General features: G+C 43.1%; 1 protein-coding gene and 1 long non-coding RNA gene across 2 annotated transcripts in view; both read left to right on the top strand.

The window, feature by feature from the left end:
* The window catches only part of LOC310753760 (inositol polyphosphate 5-phosphatase OCRL-like), a gene marked incomplete at both ends in the record, with an annotated part of 379841 nt that overhangs the window by 310462 nt on the left and 52018 nt on the right, over positions 1-17361 (top strand).
* On the top strand, positions 16044-16321 carry LOC310753801. The gene is made up of 2 exons (XR_014543462.1): positions 16044-16168; positions 16222-16321. It is a non-coding gene; the product is annotated as an uncharacterized lncRNA (long non-coding RNA).

Genomic DNA, 17361 nt, shown 5'->3' with positions numbered 1-17361 from the left:
GGTTATTCCGTGATACCTGGGGGAGCAGACACCACCACCCCTGGCGAGGTTGTGTTGATTTTCAATGTCCGCTAATCTTTGCTCAATAAGGCTTTTGGCTGAGCGTAAGTTCATCTTTAAGGAGTCCGCTGGGGAAATTCCGATGCTCAGAAGTTTGGCATGGATTTTTCCTACCCACGGATTGACAAAGACGTCCCGCCAGAGGCACTGAAAAAGGTAATGGTCGGGAAGCCTGTGCCAGCTGGACAGCCAATAGCCAAAGACTCGCTTCCAGATGACAGTCTCCAATGATGCAATCCTTAACTCCAGACGTATGGCTGCGTTGCTCACACACATGGGGAGTTTCAGAAGGTGACGGAGAAACTGATTCTGCAATGTCCCCAGTGATGTTAAATTGGACCCTGGGGCCCAGAGCGGGGCAGCATAACAGAGGGTGGAAACCACTTTTGCGTGGTATACCTTCAATGCAGAAGGGATGTGAGAGGCTGTGAAAGGAGTCATCAACTTCCATATTTTGATTGGGCATAAGGTCTGAGACGGGAGTATTGAGTTTATCAACTTCCTCCACGGTAGAATGGTGCTGTTGATCAACAGGTGACTGCTGATTCAGATCAGTAGGGGGTAACAAGGTAACAGGTTGAGCAATTATCAGGGCATTTGATGGAGACACCATGTGGGACGTGGAGCGCCTGCTCTCCTCTCTCATCGGTATAGAGGGGTCCCCCTGCGATAGAAGTCTTTGTTTGAGTAGATCCAATCTATCGAGAATAGCCTGCTGTTCTTCTGAAGGGAGTTTTCCATAAGAGGAGATAAGATTTCTCTCTTCAGGGATATTCCAATCTCCGCTTGCAATTGGATCATTCCTCAACGTAACTAGATGGGCACTTGGGGTCGCAGGTGGAACAGGGGATACCCGGCTAGGTGTTTTTCCCGTTATTATAGGAACAGAAGGAGGAGACGAGCGTTCACTGCCAGTTAAGATGTTGGCAAAAAGAGGTTTAACACTCGTGTCCTTAAAGACTCTTGTTGTTACAATCTCCCAGGGTGCCAGCCGATCTTTTTGTCTTGCAAGAAGATGTGGGATCCTTGCAGACTGGAAGGAGAGCATAAATTTCCTTGGCCAGGGCGTGGCATTTAGGGGTGCTACAGATATAAGATCTATCTGGAAAAAAGGAATATTTAACAAATCACGAAGGTACCCTTTAGCCATCCTCAGGTTATTCCACCTAAGACTGGGGGCGTCACGGGAAAAAATGGATAAACATATTTTGTTAGGTTGAAGAATCAAAGATTGCTTATTCCTTTGGAGCAGTGGCTGCCTGCATCTTAGGCCCTTAAGGAGAGATTTCTGATCAAGTTGTCTCTTTAAGGCACTTACAAGCTGCACAGGAGATTGATGCAAATTAGATAGCTCAGTTGAGGAAGGTAGATGAGCCAGAAGGGCCCGTGAAAGTTTGTTCAATGACAAAGAAATCCCCTCCAATTCCTTGAAAATGAAGCTTAAAGTCCTGATTACCAGTTGTATTTGATCAGGTACTAAATCATGGGCAGTTTGCCCTAATGCTTCCCGTTTCAGTGACGGAGGGGTAATTAAGGTGTCAGGGAGGAGGGCTTCCCTATGGCTTCCATCCCCCGCTGAATCAGCTAGCTTTTCCAACTCTCCTTGATCATACAGAGGCCAGAAGCGGTTGTATGTTTCGACCGCAGAAACAATTACTTGCTCCGTTTTGCTGTTATTGTTAGTAGATGGTGGGGGAGATTCAAGCTTTGACTGCTTTGCTCTTGGAGGTGAACAACCTTTCTCAGCAGATCTTGGTCGCTTGCCATGACCCATTTGTCGCTGTCTCACTGACTACGGAGGTTCAAAGTAGAGGTAAACGGAGACAAAAGAGAACTTATCTTTTATGGCCGCAACTCCTCTGCTACTCCTCCTCCACTGCTCAGCATAACCCAATCTTCAAGGCGGCGTTACTAATCAGCAGAAGGTTTGAATATCCTTGTTGATACGTATATTGGCCAACCATAGAAGTAAAACGATTAAAACTTCTAACAGAGGTAAAATGATTTAAAAGTCTAATAAAAACAGCTAAAAAGACGGCTATAAAAGGCTATAAAAGGTTTGTAATCCGGAGGGTTCATGAAGGAGAAGTTGTTACAGCCGCCATCTTCGGGCGTCTCCTCTTCACATCATGTTTACTCCGTCGCTGAAATTTGCAGGCAGCCGATGCTACAAGGACAAGTAGCCTGCAGGGCTGGGAAGCAGATTACACCAATTGTTGGAGGAGAACAACAGCATCTCTCACTATTACGGTACTCAGCATAGCAATATAGAGCTTCCAGGAACAGAGGCACTCTACCTCTGAAGCCCACAGCTAGAGGAGAAGCAGCAGGAGTGGGCTACTGCTTGTGAGTTTGGACTAGATGGGCTTTTCCTCTGATCCAGCAAAGCCACTTCCGCCTACAAAGGAGGTGGAGTTGCGGGCGACTGAGGGAATCCCCGGCCGCGTCAGCCCCTGGACAGCCAATCGCTGGCTCAGGGAGCATGACCAGCCCTATTTATCGCCGCCTACCTCGTAGCAAATTGTCACAACTTTCTGGGTATTGGCGGTTAGGCATTGGTATTGGTATTGTTCTGTAGATGGAAGAGGGGAGGAAGAGCCATCACCTGCCCCGCATATTGAAGGGTAGTCCGATAAAGGATTCCGGGGCGCGTGGCCCTGTCCGAAGCCTATGGAGGTGAGGGCCTAAGGCACGCCCCTGAGCGGTGACCCCGGGGGGGGGGGGTCCGAGTTGATGTGCATCAGCAGGACTCTCCCTACTGGTGGTTAACCCTTCCCGGACCTCAAGCGGACGGGCTGAATCCGGATAGTCGGTCAGGACCAATGCCTAAGCCAATACCGCTCATCACCTGTAACCAAGAAAGTTGTGGCCATATTTAGCCCATTAACCTTAAATAATTGTGTCATGTGTCTTTATTTCCACTTGGGGGGGGGCGGGAACTCGCCACGCAATAGGGCTCTTTTTGTTTTTTTATGCACCCACAGACCCCAAACGGCTCTCCACAGGAACACAGTGGTGCATCTCATGTATGGGGGGGGGATTCCAACACTCCCCCCACCCCCACCCCCACCCCCAGCAAAGGAAAGATAAGGGAAGCATTTCCAGCATTTAAAAGAGCCCTCAGCATAATGCTGTTAGGACAGCAGCCCTGCCTGGAGAGCGAAGGGGGCTGCTAGGAAGGTCGTCAAAGCATCAAGGCATAGATGAGCCAAAGAATGCAATGAAAACTCTCTTAGAGCCAGAGTGACTGACAGGAAGACTGACAGAACCCCTGTCTGTTGCAGTTGATGGCTGAAGAGTTGAGAAACGGAGAAGGGGTAGAGAGAGGGGGGGGTGTATAGTGGCTAGAATTCTGGACTAGGAGGACCTGGGAGATCCGAGTGCAAATCCCCACTCAGTCATGAAGTGCACTGTTTGATGTTGGGTCCAGTCACTCTCATCCTAGCCTGCCTAACAGGTTTGTTGTGAGGGGGGAAATGGGGGGAAAGGCAAGCCATCAATGCCACCTTGAACTGCTTGGATGAAAAGTGGGCTATGAATGTAATAAAAAGCATCCCAAAATAATGATCATGGAAGGTACCCTGGGGATCATCTAGTCCAACCCCCTGCAATGCAGGAATATGCAGCTGTACCTTATGGGAATCGAACCTGCAACCTTGGTGCTATCTGCAGCTCTCTCTAACCAGCTGAGCTGCAATGTGATTTGAGGGAGAATGGGAAGGCGGGGAAAGGGAGGGGGTGGGAAGAGAAGTTAAGCTGTTCAGGAAGTGGTTGAATTCCATGGGGATGACGGTGACTTCCGGGTTGGCGCCATTGTCTAATGGCGGATTCCCTCCGAGCTCCGGAGGGAATCGGCTCCGTAGCGTCTGGGTCTGGCCGCTGCGGCGAAGCGGAGACCCTTAAAATCACAGGCGCGGATGCCTGTGAACACAGAGACTCGGCGGGCACCATTTGCGCCCCCCCCAATCCGCGACGGAGCCTTTTTAAAGGCTTCGGAACGGAGGCAGGGTGGTGCTGCTGAGAGTACTCCCTCGCCTACGGAGTGAAGCCGCAAGCCATAGACAGAGAGCGCCAACTTCTTCCAAGACCGATTGGACTCTAAAACATAAACCCGTGAGTAATACGGAGATTGGAACCTTAAAAATTTTTTTAATTTTGGATTTGGAACGAGCGGGAAGGGGCTAAAAAGGAAGTCCACCCCCCCTCTTTGTAAACAATTTAAAGCAAAGGACTGGGTAGCTAAGGTCGAGAGAATTTGTCTTTTGTTTTTTAATGAAAGATCCTGACTTCACGGTTTTGACACTATAAGAAGATTTACTGGAGGATAAAAAGAATTTTGGGAGCTGAAATTTCACCCCCCCCCCCCCGAGACCCGGGAACGTCCTATGAGAAAGCCTGTTGCATTGAAGATTTTGACAGCTGTCAAGTGAGCTGCTAGTCAGCTAGTTGTCAGCTGGAAAAAGAGAACATTGTTTCTGCTGTTTTTGCTGGTTTTTGGTATAATTTGTTGAAAACAAGGAGGACTGTTACAAAATAACTGGACTTTTGGTTTTGAGCTGACAGGAATACTAAGGAACTAAAATCCCCCTAGAGGGGTAATAGGGACACTACATCATAAAAATGGCTGCAGTACGTAAATTTCAAGCAGAATTGGACAGAGCACTGGTTCTCTTGGGAAACTTGCAAGATGAATACAATGCTTTGTCTACAGAGGCATCACTACTACACTGGACAGTAAACAACATCTTTGAGCCTGATAAGGACTTGAAACAGGAAGCTTATTCAACTGAACAAATAAATGAAACTGAAAGTGCAGATACGATGGAACAATATGTGGTCTTTGAAGAAAATGAAGGAGGAGCAGGAGACTTGCAGGAGTTAAAGGAGAGTTACAATATGAGGCCTGACATGATGACAAAAAAGGACAATAAAAATTGGATGTGGAAAGCCTGGTCTGAATGGGAGTCTGGAAAATGGAGAGACTCCCTTTGGAGGAGATCTGAAGACCTGAGGATTACAAATTTGTTGAAGGTGAAAGCTGGAGCTTTGGGGACATTTGGATCTGAAAGAAATTTGAAACAAGAGTTGGAGTACCCCATAGGCTTTGTTTTTAAGTATGGAGGACTGGCTGGAAGCAACATGGAGTCTGTTGGGCCGGAGCCCCTCCGAGACTCGGGGCTTAACATCAAGGACTATCAAAGAGACCGGCAGAAAGGAACTGAGAGAGATATAAGGGCCTCGGACGTGAGATCTCCAGGCTAAATAAATAACATAAAGACTGATGGATATTGGTTGGGGACTGGAACCGGGAGAAGGGTGGGTGGAGGTTGGGAACCCAAAGGGTACACAAGGATAACTTGCTTTTTATATTTTGTTAGTGGTAAGGAAATTGGGTAAATCGTGGAAGGGAAATTTTGGTCGACTTTAGGAAAAAGGCTTAAGAATAAGAATAATTAATGAGGTATAAGTATTGATGTGGGATTTTAATAAGGTAAAATTGGTTTTTTCTTTTTAAATTAATTGAAAATAAGGCTGTTAGAAATAAATTGAGGAAATGGAAAAAAGAAGTAAAGTAAAACAATAGTATGTTAGAATAAATGTTTACGTTAAGCTAAAGAAATAAGTTAAGGACTTGCTGGACTGACAATTTAAATTGGAATACAAGAAGGGGAGGCGTGAGGAGGTCTGAGAAATAAGGTTAAGAATAATAAGTATTAGAAACTTTATGTGTTTTTTCTATCTTTTTTTTTGTTTAGTTTTGAATTTTATGTATTTTTGTGTTTTTTGCTTTGTTTATTTTTGGTTTTTCTTTGTTGTGTGTTTCTTGAAAATGCTAATAAATATTTAATATAAAAAAAAAATGAATTCCATGGGGATGCTGGCCGTGTGGGGGACCCCAAGCCCTCGCCCCAGAAGATTAAAAAAAAGAAGCAGAAGAAATCCTACTTACAGATTCACGATGATGGCCATCTCTTCAGGTGAAATCCACTCCTGTTTAAACTCAACTGCTTTAAAATGCTCACACAACACTAACTCTGAACCTTGGCTCTAACCCTATTGCTACTCCTCTCTGTCTAAAATATACAGGAAAATATGTGCACAAAATATACAAATGAAAATGAAATGATAAAGTGAAAGCAAAGCAAAGTCTACACCTATCTCCCCTGTTGGTCCCTCGCTTGCTCGCTTGCTTCTCCGTCCCAGTTCTGTCTCAGCCAACTCCTCCCAACTATCCCACGACGGGGATGTGTAGCTTCTGTCTTTTCTACAAGCAGCACGAGATGTCACAAAGATGGGCAGGACACTGTTTCCTTGACAACCCATCCAGCTTGACCCTGAACTAATCTCCCCCATCTTTCGTTGCCATGTTTTCTCCCTAACCTTGGGACACCTGCTGTTTGCAGCTTTACGAATCACTTTTATCACAAACAGGTTCATACATTTTCTGGCAACGTTTCTCAAGAGAGGTCATCCAAGCAATTCACCACCCACAATTTGCGGACACCGCTATGCCATCATATTGGCATCAGGTGTTTTCCAGGCCAGTGAATGTCAGCAACCCCTTCTTCTAAAGCTGCTTCCCCAGTTTCATCCAAAATAGAAAGAAATGCCATTTGGTAGCCCATTGAGAAGCTTCGGGAAGTAATGAAATACATTTCTGAAAGTTATTTATGGATGCACAAGGTCACCACATCTTTGCTTAAGGTGAATGGAAAGGAACAGGCGTGCCCCAGGCGGCACACCACTGTCCCCAAATCTCATCCGCTGCTTGGTCATTTCAACAGATTGTGTGTCTTAGTAAGATTTTGTACATTTCAGAAAGCTTTCCCTTGCCTACAAATGAAGTGCATGATTTTTCAAAAACTTATTAATGCCCCGTGCTTTTACTTCTGGTGTGGTAAAAAATTGCAGAATCTGGCTATCATTTAAAGCAGTGTAAGATGCTGGCTTACGTTTCCCCTCACATTTGGTGACTAGGTAGGGATATGCAGTTTTGTGTTTTGTTTTTTGAAGAGTTCCTAAGGAGTCCTGTTGCTTCCGAGTTTTATTTTGGGGGTTGTTGTTGCTTTTGTTTACAAAAAGGTAATCCAGTTGTAACCTTTTTCTAGGTACAATTCTGTACATTCTGGTACTACCTGTTCACTCATGGTCCCTCCAAATCCCTTTGTTTCTTTTAGCAATGTGTCCTTGTGTATCTGCATAAGCTTTTCAAAGCCTGCTACCTTTGCTTACAGAATTTCTCCTTGGTCTGACTCTATGGAAGGCACCATGCTATTCCCCTTTAAATTAGCCATTTCGACAGAAAACATGGGAACTGGAATTTTGCTCTTGAATGGATTTCTGGATCGCCTGCATGCCAAGCACATACTTCTCCCACTGGGCCAGCACCCTTCCTCAGTGACTGAGCTCTCATTGCACACAGCCATCCAGCAAGCAAAAAAATGTTCTTGTTAGAAGGGCAGAGTGGGGAGCAAGAGATTCAGGGGCCGGTTTTAGACCCACAGTGCTCGGGTTTATTCTGTTGCCTGCTTGACATTGTGCCTCCTTCCCCCCTACCTTTTATTCCTATGAAAGTTTCACAATGTCGCTGCTTGGGATTCTGGATAATCTATGGTGGTTTTCTTTTAAGTTTTTTAAATTAATTTTTCAAAAAAATTTTAAGACAAACAAACAAACAAACAAACATCCTAATTGCAATTAAACCAATCTTGATAACATTGTTAAGTGACTTCCTCAAATCCTCCTGGTTGAATTTCATTGTATTTCATTTTAACAGTTTTCCAAAATCAATCTTCTCAAAAAAAAATTTAACTTGATCACTTCACATCTTTCATTCTTTCTAATCTAGCTTGAAACATCTTAATTCCTATCCTTACATATTTAAATCCGAAGCCTATCTCGTATTTGCAAGCTTTTCCAATTAGGTTATCTTGACATATTTAGCTAAATAATCTTTGCATTTTGTCCATTCTTCCTGGTACTCCTCCTCCTTCTGGTCACGGACTCTTCCCGTCAGGTCGGCTAGCCCTGGGATGTGACTAGATGCTTGTAATGTATGCCAGGCAATCTGGCACAAGTGGGTAGGGTTGCCATCCGCCCGGAATTGCCGGGATTTGGCCGTTGGAAACAAGTGTCCATGTGGGAAACGCTTGAATGTCCAGGAAAATCCAAACGTATAGCAATTCTACACGTGGGGAGTAGGGACGCAAGCGCAAATCAGAATAAATCAAAGGCTGGGAAAGTTCAAACAGAACCCCCCCCCACACACACACACGCTATTCCTCAAGATTTGTGTTTAAGACACAGGATCATAGAATTGTGGAGTTGGAAGGGACACCGAGGACCATCTAGTTCCGTTATTCCCCCCCTTTTTTATATATAAGATATTTATTAAAGTTTTAAAAGTTTATATAAAATAGAAAAAACAAAAAACAGAAACAGCAAAAGTACATACAAAACACATACAACAACAAGTATAATTTCAATCCCTTATATTCATAAAACTTACTTTCCCGACCTCCTCATACCTCCCCTTTCTGTATTCCAATCTCTAATTAATTCAATTCAGCAAATCCTTCCCCTAATTTCTATATAATTTTTGACCTTTCTTTTCTTGATTACATAATCATTACAGCTTAAAACCACTTAATTTCTGAATCAACATCGTTCTAACATTCAATAATTTTACAATGTTTCTTAAGATAGTCCTTAAATTTCTTCCAATCTTCTTCCGCCGTCTCTTTTCCCTGGTCTCGGATTCTGCCGGTCATTTCTGCCAGTCCCATATAATCTATAACCTTCATCTGCCATTCTTCCACGGTGGGTAGATCTTCTGTCTTCCAATACTTTGCGATGAGTATTCTTGCTGCTGTTGTAGCATACATAAAAAATGTTCTGTCCTTCTTTGACACCAATTGGCCGACCATGCCCAGGAGAAAGGCCTCTGGTTTCTTCAGAAAGGTATATTTAAATACCTTTTTCATTTCATTATAAATCACTTCCCAGAAAGCCTTAATCCTTGGGCATGTCCACCAAAAGTGAAAGAATGTACCTTCAGTCTCTTTACATTTCCAACACTTATTATCAGACAAGTGGTAAATTTTTGCAAGCTTGACTGGAGTCATGTACCACCTATAAATCATTTTCATAATATTTTCTTTTAAGGCATTACATGCCGTAAATTTTATACCGGTGGTCCACAACCGTTCCCAGTCCTCAAACATAATGTTATGACCAATATCTTGTGCCCACTTGATCATAGCTGATTTAACTGTTTCATCCTGTGCATTCCATTCCAACAGCAAGTTATACATTTTTGACAAGTTCTTTGTTTTGGATTCTAACAATTCTGTCTCCAATTTTGATTTTTCCACCTGGAAACCAATTTTCCTGTCTAACTTAAAAACCTCCATTATTTGATAATAATGAAGCCAGTCTCGCACTTTATCTTTCAATTTCTCATAACTCTGCAATTTCAGTAAATCCCCTTCTTGTTCCAAAATTTCCCAATATTTCGGCCATTTAGACTCCATGTTAAGTTTTTTCACAGCCTTTGCCTCCATTGAGGACAACCACCTGGGAGTTTTGTTCTCCAGCAAATCTTTATACTTAATCCAGACATTATACAATGCTTTCCTGACAATATGGTTTTTAAAAGCTTTATGAGCTTTAACCTTGTCGTACCACAAATATGCATGCCACCCAAAAGTATTATTGAACCCTTCTAGGTCCAAAATATCTGTATTCTCCAGAAGTAGCCAGTCTTTCAACCAGCAGAAAGCTGCTGATTCATAATAAAGTTTAAAATCTGGCAGGGCAAATCCCCCCCTTTCTTTTACATCAGTTAATATCTTGAATTTTATCCTGGGCTTCTTGCCCTGCCAGAAAAATTTAGAAATATCTTTCTGCCACTTCTTGAAACAGTCCATCTTATCAACAATTTGCAATGTTTGGAACAAAAATAACATTCTAGGCAATACATTCATCTTTATAGCTGCAATTCGACCCAACAAGGAAAGCTTCAATTTTGACCAAATTTCTAAATCTTTTTTTACTTCTGTCCAGCATTTTTCATAATTATCTTTAAACAAATTCACATTTTTAGCTGTCATATTAATCCCCAAGTATTTCACTTTCTTAACCACAGTTAAACCTGTCTCATTCTGAAACCTCTCCCTTTCCATAGGTGTTAAATTTTTCTCCAATACCTTAGTTTTAGATTTGTTCAATTTAAATCCTGCTACTTGGCCAAAATCTTGAATTAGTTCTAAAACCCTTTTAGTACTAGATTCTGGCTCTTGTAACGTAAGTACCAAATCATCTGCAAATGCTCTCAATTTGTATTGTTTAGCTCCGACCTGTACCCCTTTAACCAGCTGATCCCTTCTGATCATATTCAGCAAAACCTCCAGGACTGATATAAAAAGTAATGGGGAGATTGGGCACCCCTGACGTGTCCCTTTTTCTATCTTAAACTCTTCCGTAACCACATTATTTACAATTAACTTTGCTTTCTGCTCTGAGTATATTGCACCTATACCGTTTTCAAATCCTTGGCCTACCCCCATCCCCTGGAGATTCTTCTTCATAAAACTCCAAGAAATATTGTCAAAGGCTTTCTCCGCGTCCACAAATATCAAAACTGCTTTAGTATTTATGTTCATTTCTAACTTTTCCAAAATGTCAATTATATTCCTTACATTGTCTGACATATGTCTTCTCGGGAGAAAGCCCGCTTGGTCCCTATGAATCTCCTCCATCAAAACTTTTTTCAATCTCTTAGCCAAAATGTCAGCAAAGATTTTATAATCCACATTCATCGCCACAGCTAATGGCTAAGATGGCATCTCCGAACCATAGTTTAGAACTAAATGGGAGGATGGAAGCAACGCCCCAGAGCTCTGGTAACAGTTCACTCAGTGAGCTAGAATCTGGGAGAGAAGTGGTGCCTAACAATGAAGGCAGCAAACCGAGAAATGGGGACGATGCAATGCCCAATCGCGGTGACAACATTATACAAGATGGGCAAGCCTTTACTCAGGCAAGATGTTGGAACTTGATTTTAAATCCCCAAAAATTGGTATTTACAAACTTTCCAAAATCAAAGGGCTTCCTTTCAGGGAAAGATCGAAGAATGAGCTCCTTGAACATTCTGAATGATATATTGCCAAGAGCAGTAAAGCCATATGACATTATTTCTGTAGACTATTTGCATCATGATGGTTGTTCAATGAGAGCAATGATTACATTTAGAGATCAGAACCTGGCCAAGTTTATCTACAGATCAAGATATATATTCTTAAAGACCCAGATAAAAATTCTCAGATTTTTTGAAAACAAGGCTCCACCGAATCCCCTTCTGGAAACTAAGCATGCAAACCCTAGTAAGGAGAAACAGCCTCCCAGAACCTGGCCTGGTCTCCAGAAACAAGAGCCTCAAAAACTAAAAAGGAAAGATGCTCACCTGCAAGACCTGCAATTTCAAGAGAATGAAGATGAGGACCTTTTCTCCGTGGAAGAAAATACCTTAATTAGGCAATTTTGCCATTTTCCATCTCCAATACAAACTGAAATATTAGAAAGACTAGATTTGCTAAGAGTTAAGCTGGCTGGGAGAGATATAAATAAGGAAATTAATGTGGACGCCCACAATAAGGACCAGATTTCCTATAATTTGAACCCTATACAAGAACAAAACCCAGCAGCCTGTCGGCCACGTTACCTTCAGACAATGGCTGAGATTAACCTACCTCCAATCAAGGAAGCCCAGCACACTGAAGAGAACACTACACCACCTCCAACAAGGAGAACCATCCCCAAGGTGAACTCACCTGGCTCTTGGGACAAGCTGAGGTACCTAGACGAGGCAGAATTAGGCCATAATCAGGTACCGGAAGAATACTTACGGAAAGAGATAACACACTTCAAAGGCCCGGTGATCACTAATGTCAGTATTCAACACTTAGCAGCCGAAACTATAGAACACTTGGCTAGTTTGCCATGTATGGAGAGTAATGGGCCAGCTCATAAAAGAGTAATCCCTAAAAGCACCTTGGGAAATAATTGACAAAGATCAGACCAGAGGCAAACACCAGCCGGCTCCCTATCTCCGCGGAAATTCGACATCATTAGGTATAAACAGACCCAATCCTCATTCACAAATCAAGAAAAAGCAGTTCCTGTTGGGATACTGCCAGGGAGACAAAGGCCATCACTGCCTCCACGTCGACTCCGGACGTCCACCGATCTCCCGTAGATACGCAGTTTCAGCAATTAGCGACACGAGCTCGCAGAACTAGCTTGCCACATTCCGGAGCTCATGCACACTCTATCAGCAGGATTCACACAGCAAAAGTCGCACTCAGGAGAGCATTATTTTACAAGTTTAATTCAGCGTTGATCAGAACAAAAAAACATGACTGCCTGCTTCAGTGTCTTTGACACCAAGAGTGAAAACGAAAGCAACAGAAAACATAAACATCCTGTGAACAGGAAATGCGCAGGCTGTGACACAAACATCCTGCTCCCTTTTAAGGTGGAACGGAAATATCCTAACAGTTCCTTCCTTTAAAGACGCATCCAATCCATCTCAGAGCCTTACAATTGTTTCCTGGAATGTTAACGGCTGGGCGACAAAGCAAATGGATCCTGAGGCAATAAACTTCATCTCTTCTTTTGACATTGTGTGCCTTCAAGAGACTTGGTCCCAACAAAGTATCGCTCTCCCTAATTATTGCTCCTTTAGCTCCTGTGCTCGTAAACTAACCAACAGGGGTCGCCCCCAAGTTGGCCTCGCCTGTCTTATTTCAACCAACCTATCCCTCACTATTTGCGAGGAAATTAAATCTTCCCCTTACTTTCTCACTATAAAGATCCATCTTCCAAAGACCAAAAGCCCATGGTTGATAACTACAGTATATCTGCCCCCAGTAATCAATGATTTCGACCGCAATGAAAGGTGGTCTGAACTTTCGTCTTGGCTCCATGACCTTCAAATAACTAACCCTGGACTTCCCCAAATCCTCTTAGGTGACTTTAATGCAAGAATAGGTCCCAATGACGATGATATATTATCTCCCGCAGCACTCTTGGACAATCCCCTGCAGCCCCCCTGGGGAAACAGATGCTCTCTTGATCCTGTAACAAATGCGTCGGGGAGGCTGATGGCCCAATTGGCCATGGAAAACGATCTTTGCATCGCAAATGGTAACATCACTCCCTTGTCCTCGCAGCAGTTAACGTGCATCACCTCCCGGGGAACCAGTGTTGTCGACTACATTTTATTGACGCCGGAGCTATTCTCAATTTCTACAAAAATGGAAGTGGCTGAATATTTTGGTGGTGACCATCTTCCATTGACTCTATTGTTAAACCTAGTAGAGCCATTTTCAGCCCCCTCAAACTATAGTTCCACGGCACCAAGTCACCCAGTATACAAAACAAAGAAATGGACAAGCCTCAGTTCCTCTCTTGCCCTGGACATACAAAAATCATTTGATATGTCTGCTGTCCCTTCTGACCCAATTCTGCCCGCTGACCAATATCGGAAATTAATTGATGCTTTCTCAACAACTTACACAACCACCACCTCGCCTATCCACCAATGCCTCTTCTCTGAATCACCTTGGTTTGACAAGGAATGTAAAGCCCTAAGAAGGCGAATTAGGAAAATGGTCAGAATCATCAAATTTTCCAATGACCCCCAAACTCGTGCAAAGCTCATAGATATTAAAAGGACATACAGAAACATGATTCATTGCAAGAAACAGCAGCACATCCTAGAGGCTTGGTCCACTCTTCGTTCGGCTGTAGAGAGGCATGATTCCCGCTCCTTTTGGCGATTAGTTAGACCTTCGGCACCACTCAATTCAGCTACCCAGATTTCCGCTGATGAATGGATTGCCTATTATTCAACCAGTTTCGCTTCTCCAAATCATCTTACAGATCTCCTTCACCCCCCGTCGGACTTCTGTTCCTGTTCTCTTAGTCCCACTTCTTCAATAAACTTTACCTCAACTCGCATCTTCAACATCATAATGTCCATGCGAAGGAATAAGGCCCCCGGCCCAGACATGGTCCCGTTGGACCTTTTCCTGACTGATCCTCTTTGGTGGAGCGAACAGCTGACTCCTGTATTCACCGCTATCTCCTCCGCCCTAGACATCCCCGACTCCTGGAGAGAAGCTATAATAGTTCCGATCTTCAAAGGCGGCCAGCCAAACATCCCTGGGAACTATCGCCCCATTAGTTTATTATCTATTCCGGGGAAAATATTTGCCGCTGTTTTACTGGAAGAACTTCTTTCATGGGTCCAGGAGAGGAACATTCTACCGTTAGAACAGATTGGCTTCCGAAAGTCAGCATCAACCATGGACCACTGTCTAACTCTTTATCACCTTGCCAGTAAATACACTGCACCAAGGCAAGGCCACCTATTTGCCGCTTTCATGGACCTGGAGGCCGCCTTTGATTCCATCCCTAGGCAGAGATTATGGTCCAAACTTGCCCATCTGGGAATTGATCCGCACCTCCTCTCCTTAATTATTTCCCTTTATTCAAACACCACAGCTTGCGTCCGAAGTGGTCCCAACGGCTCCCTTACCACCCCATTCCCAACGGCCAAGGGCATCCGACAAGGTTGTCTCTTGGCCCCTTTACTGTTTAATCTCTATCTTCATGATACAATTTCCCCTTTGAAGCTAGCAACTAAGTATCCTCCTCACTTAGCAGGTCACCCCGTTGCTTCCCTTTTCTATGCAGATGATGCCGTCATCTTATCCAGAACAGCTGCGGACCTAGCAAATGCAGTTAATGCATTTATCGCCTATTGTAAGGCGGAAGCTCTTAATATTAATTATAAAAAATCGAAAGTCCTTCACTTCACTCGTTCCCGCAAACTCAAGCTGGAACCGCTTAAGATTACAGGTGGCTACTTAGAAAAGGTAAAAGCCTTTAAATATCTAGGCTTAATATTCACTTATAATCTCTCCTGGACCACCCATCTACAATCTGCCTTTTTCGCCGCAACCACGACCTCCAATGCCATTGTCCGATTTTACCACCAGAAGGGCGGCAAACACCTTCCAGCAGCAATTCAAATATTTAATGCCAAAGTTGTTCCTAAACTATTATATGGCTGTGAAGTATGGACTACAGCAATATCAGGTAACTTGGATCACCCACTTCATATGTTTCTGAGATCTCTTTCCGGTGTTCCGAGATGCGTCTCAGGTGCAGCCCTACGACTTGAGTTCGCCCAGCCCTCAATTGTAAAACGAGCATGGTGTCGAGCCATCTCCTATAGCTCCCACCTACTAGCATCGGATGCTCGAATTAGAGGTGGTTTTTCCAATCTGATTCTAAGAGATATTCATAATTCCCCTTGGAAAACTACAATTAACCTCAAACTCCGCTCTCTTTTTAATCTGAATTGCAAAACTGTTCTTAAATTAGAGTGTATCAGTCCGGCGGCCCTACCTTCAATTAAAAAGAAGCTACAGCAACTTGACTTCTCTAACACAGCTGCCGATGCAAGAGGGCCGTGTTCAGGCCTAGCCCTAGCTATTCCTCCCCCTGAAGGAATCCCTCTATACTGCTTCACAATTTCTTCGGAGGCTAAGCGAAGGGCCTTTACTTGTGCCCGTCTCAACTGTTTTCCTACAGCAGTTCTGTCGGGTCGTTATTCCAGAGTCCCCATCGCAAACAGAACATGCACCTGTAATGACACGGCTCTGGAGACTATGGAACACATAATGCTCTTCTGTCCTAACTGGTCAGATGAAAGATCTCGGTTTTTAACTCCTCTCATGAACAAGCTTCATCTCCCAATCCAGCCCTGGATAGTGTCCCTTTTTTTGCAGGATTCTGATTGTTGGATTACCGAGATGACAGCTAACTTCCTGCTCAGTGTGATGAAGAGGAAAGCGGCACTAACTTCTTTTTTAACACCTCAGCTGCAGTCGATACGCTGCACAATCAAACGAAGTTCCAAGTACCTTTATTGTACAAGGACAATGGAGCTAGGACAAATCTGAGGAGCTGAAGGACCCCTTTAACGATCCTCCTCCAGCCTCAGCAGTTTTTTGTCTTTTTGTTTCTGTACTATTCGGTCACTCGATGTTTTAAATCCTCTGTTGCTTCTGTTATTTCTTTTTTTTTAAGTATTTGCCCAGGACGATATCTACCTTTACCTCCCCACCCCCATTTTATGTTGTTATTTCTATGTATATCATGCTATGGCCATACGGCTAATGCAATAAAATCTAAAATCAATAATCCACATTTAGTAACGAAATAGGGCGGTAGTTCTTAAGTTGATTCTTTTCAGTCTCAGTCTTCGGTATAAGTGTAATATAAGCTTCTTTCCACGTTTCTGGTGCCCTTTTCCCCTCCAAAATTTCATTGCAGACTTCCTTCATAGGTTGTAATAGCCACTCCTTCAACATTTTATAGTATCTGGAAGTGAGCCCGTCCGGTCCCGGGGACTTGCCCAGTTGCATGTTTTGAATGGCACCTTCTATTTCCTGCTCAGTTATTTTCTGATTCAAAACTATTTTACTTTCATGATAATTTTTTTGTAATCCATAAGTCTTAAGAAATTTGTCTATGTCCATTTCTTTCTGCGGCCCTTGTGTGTATAATTGTTTAAAATATCTCTGGAAGCAATTTCTAATCTCATTTGGCTTATATATATTCTTTCCTTCCACTTCTAGATTTGTAACCGTATTTAATTTTTGTCTTCTCCTCATTTGCCAAGCCAATAGTTTACCACATTTGTCTGCAGATTCAAATGTCTTTTGTCTCATTTGTTTAATTTTCCATTCTATTTCTTGATTCATCAGTTCCATATATTGTATTTGGTATAATTTGATTTCTCTCAAAATCTCTTTGGACTTTGGTTTTGATCTTAGTTTCCTTTCCCCTTCTTTTATCTTCTCCAAAATCTTATCTTTTTTCTCATTTTGGCTTCTCTTTTTTATTGTGTTTTGTTGTATCAAGAATCCTCGCATAACGGCTTTACTTGCATCCCAGATTACTCTTTTTTCAACATTGGTATTCATGTTTATTTCAAAATAGTCTCTCAATGTTTTTTGGGCCTTTTTATACACTTCTTCATCTCTAAATAAAGTGTCATTCATCCTCCATCTGAAGGAGCCAGTTGTTATTTGCTTCATCTCCATTCTTACTGCGTTGTGGTCAGAGCAAGTTTTTGGGCAGATTTCCACTTTCTTTATCTTTGATGCCATTCCTCTAGTAACCCAAATTTGGTCGATTCTGGTCCATGTCATTTTGGCTTCAGAA

Source organism: Podarcis filfolensis, assembly GCF_964270895.1.
Source record: "Podarcis filfolensis genome assembly, chromosome: W".
NCBI classification, from domain to species: Eukaryota; Metazoa; Chordata; class Lepidosauria; order Squamata; family Lacertidae; genus Podarcis; species Podarcis filfolensis.
The sequence above is the reverse complement of the archived record's forward strand: the minus strand, read 5'-3'. Positions and strand labels throughout refer to the sequence as shown.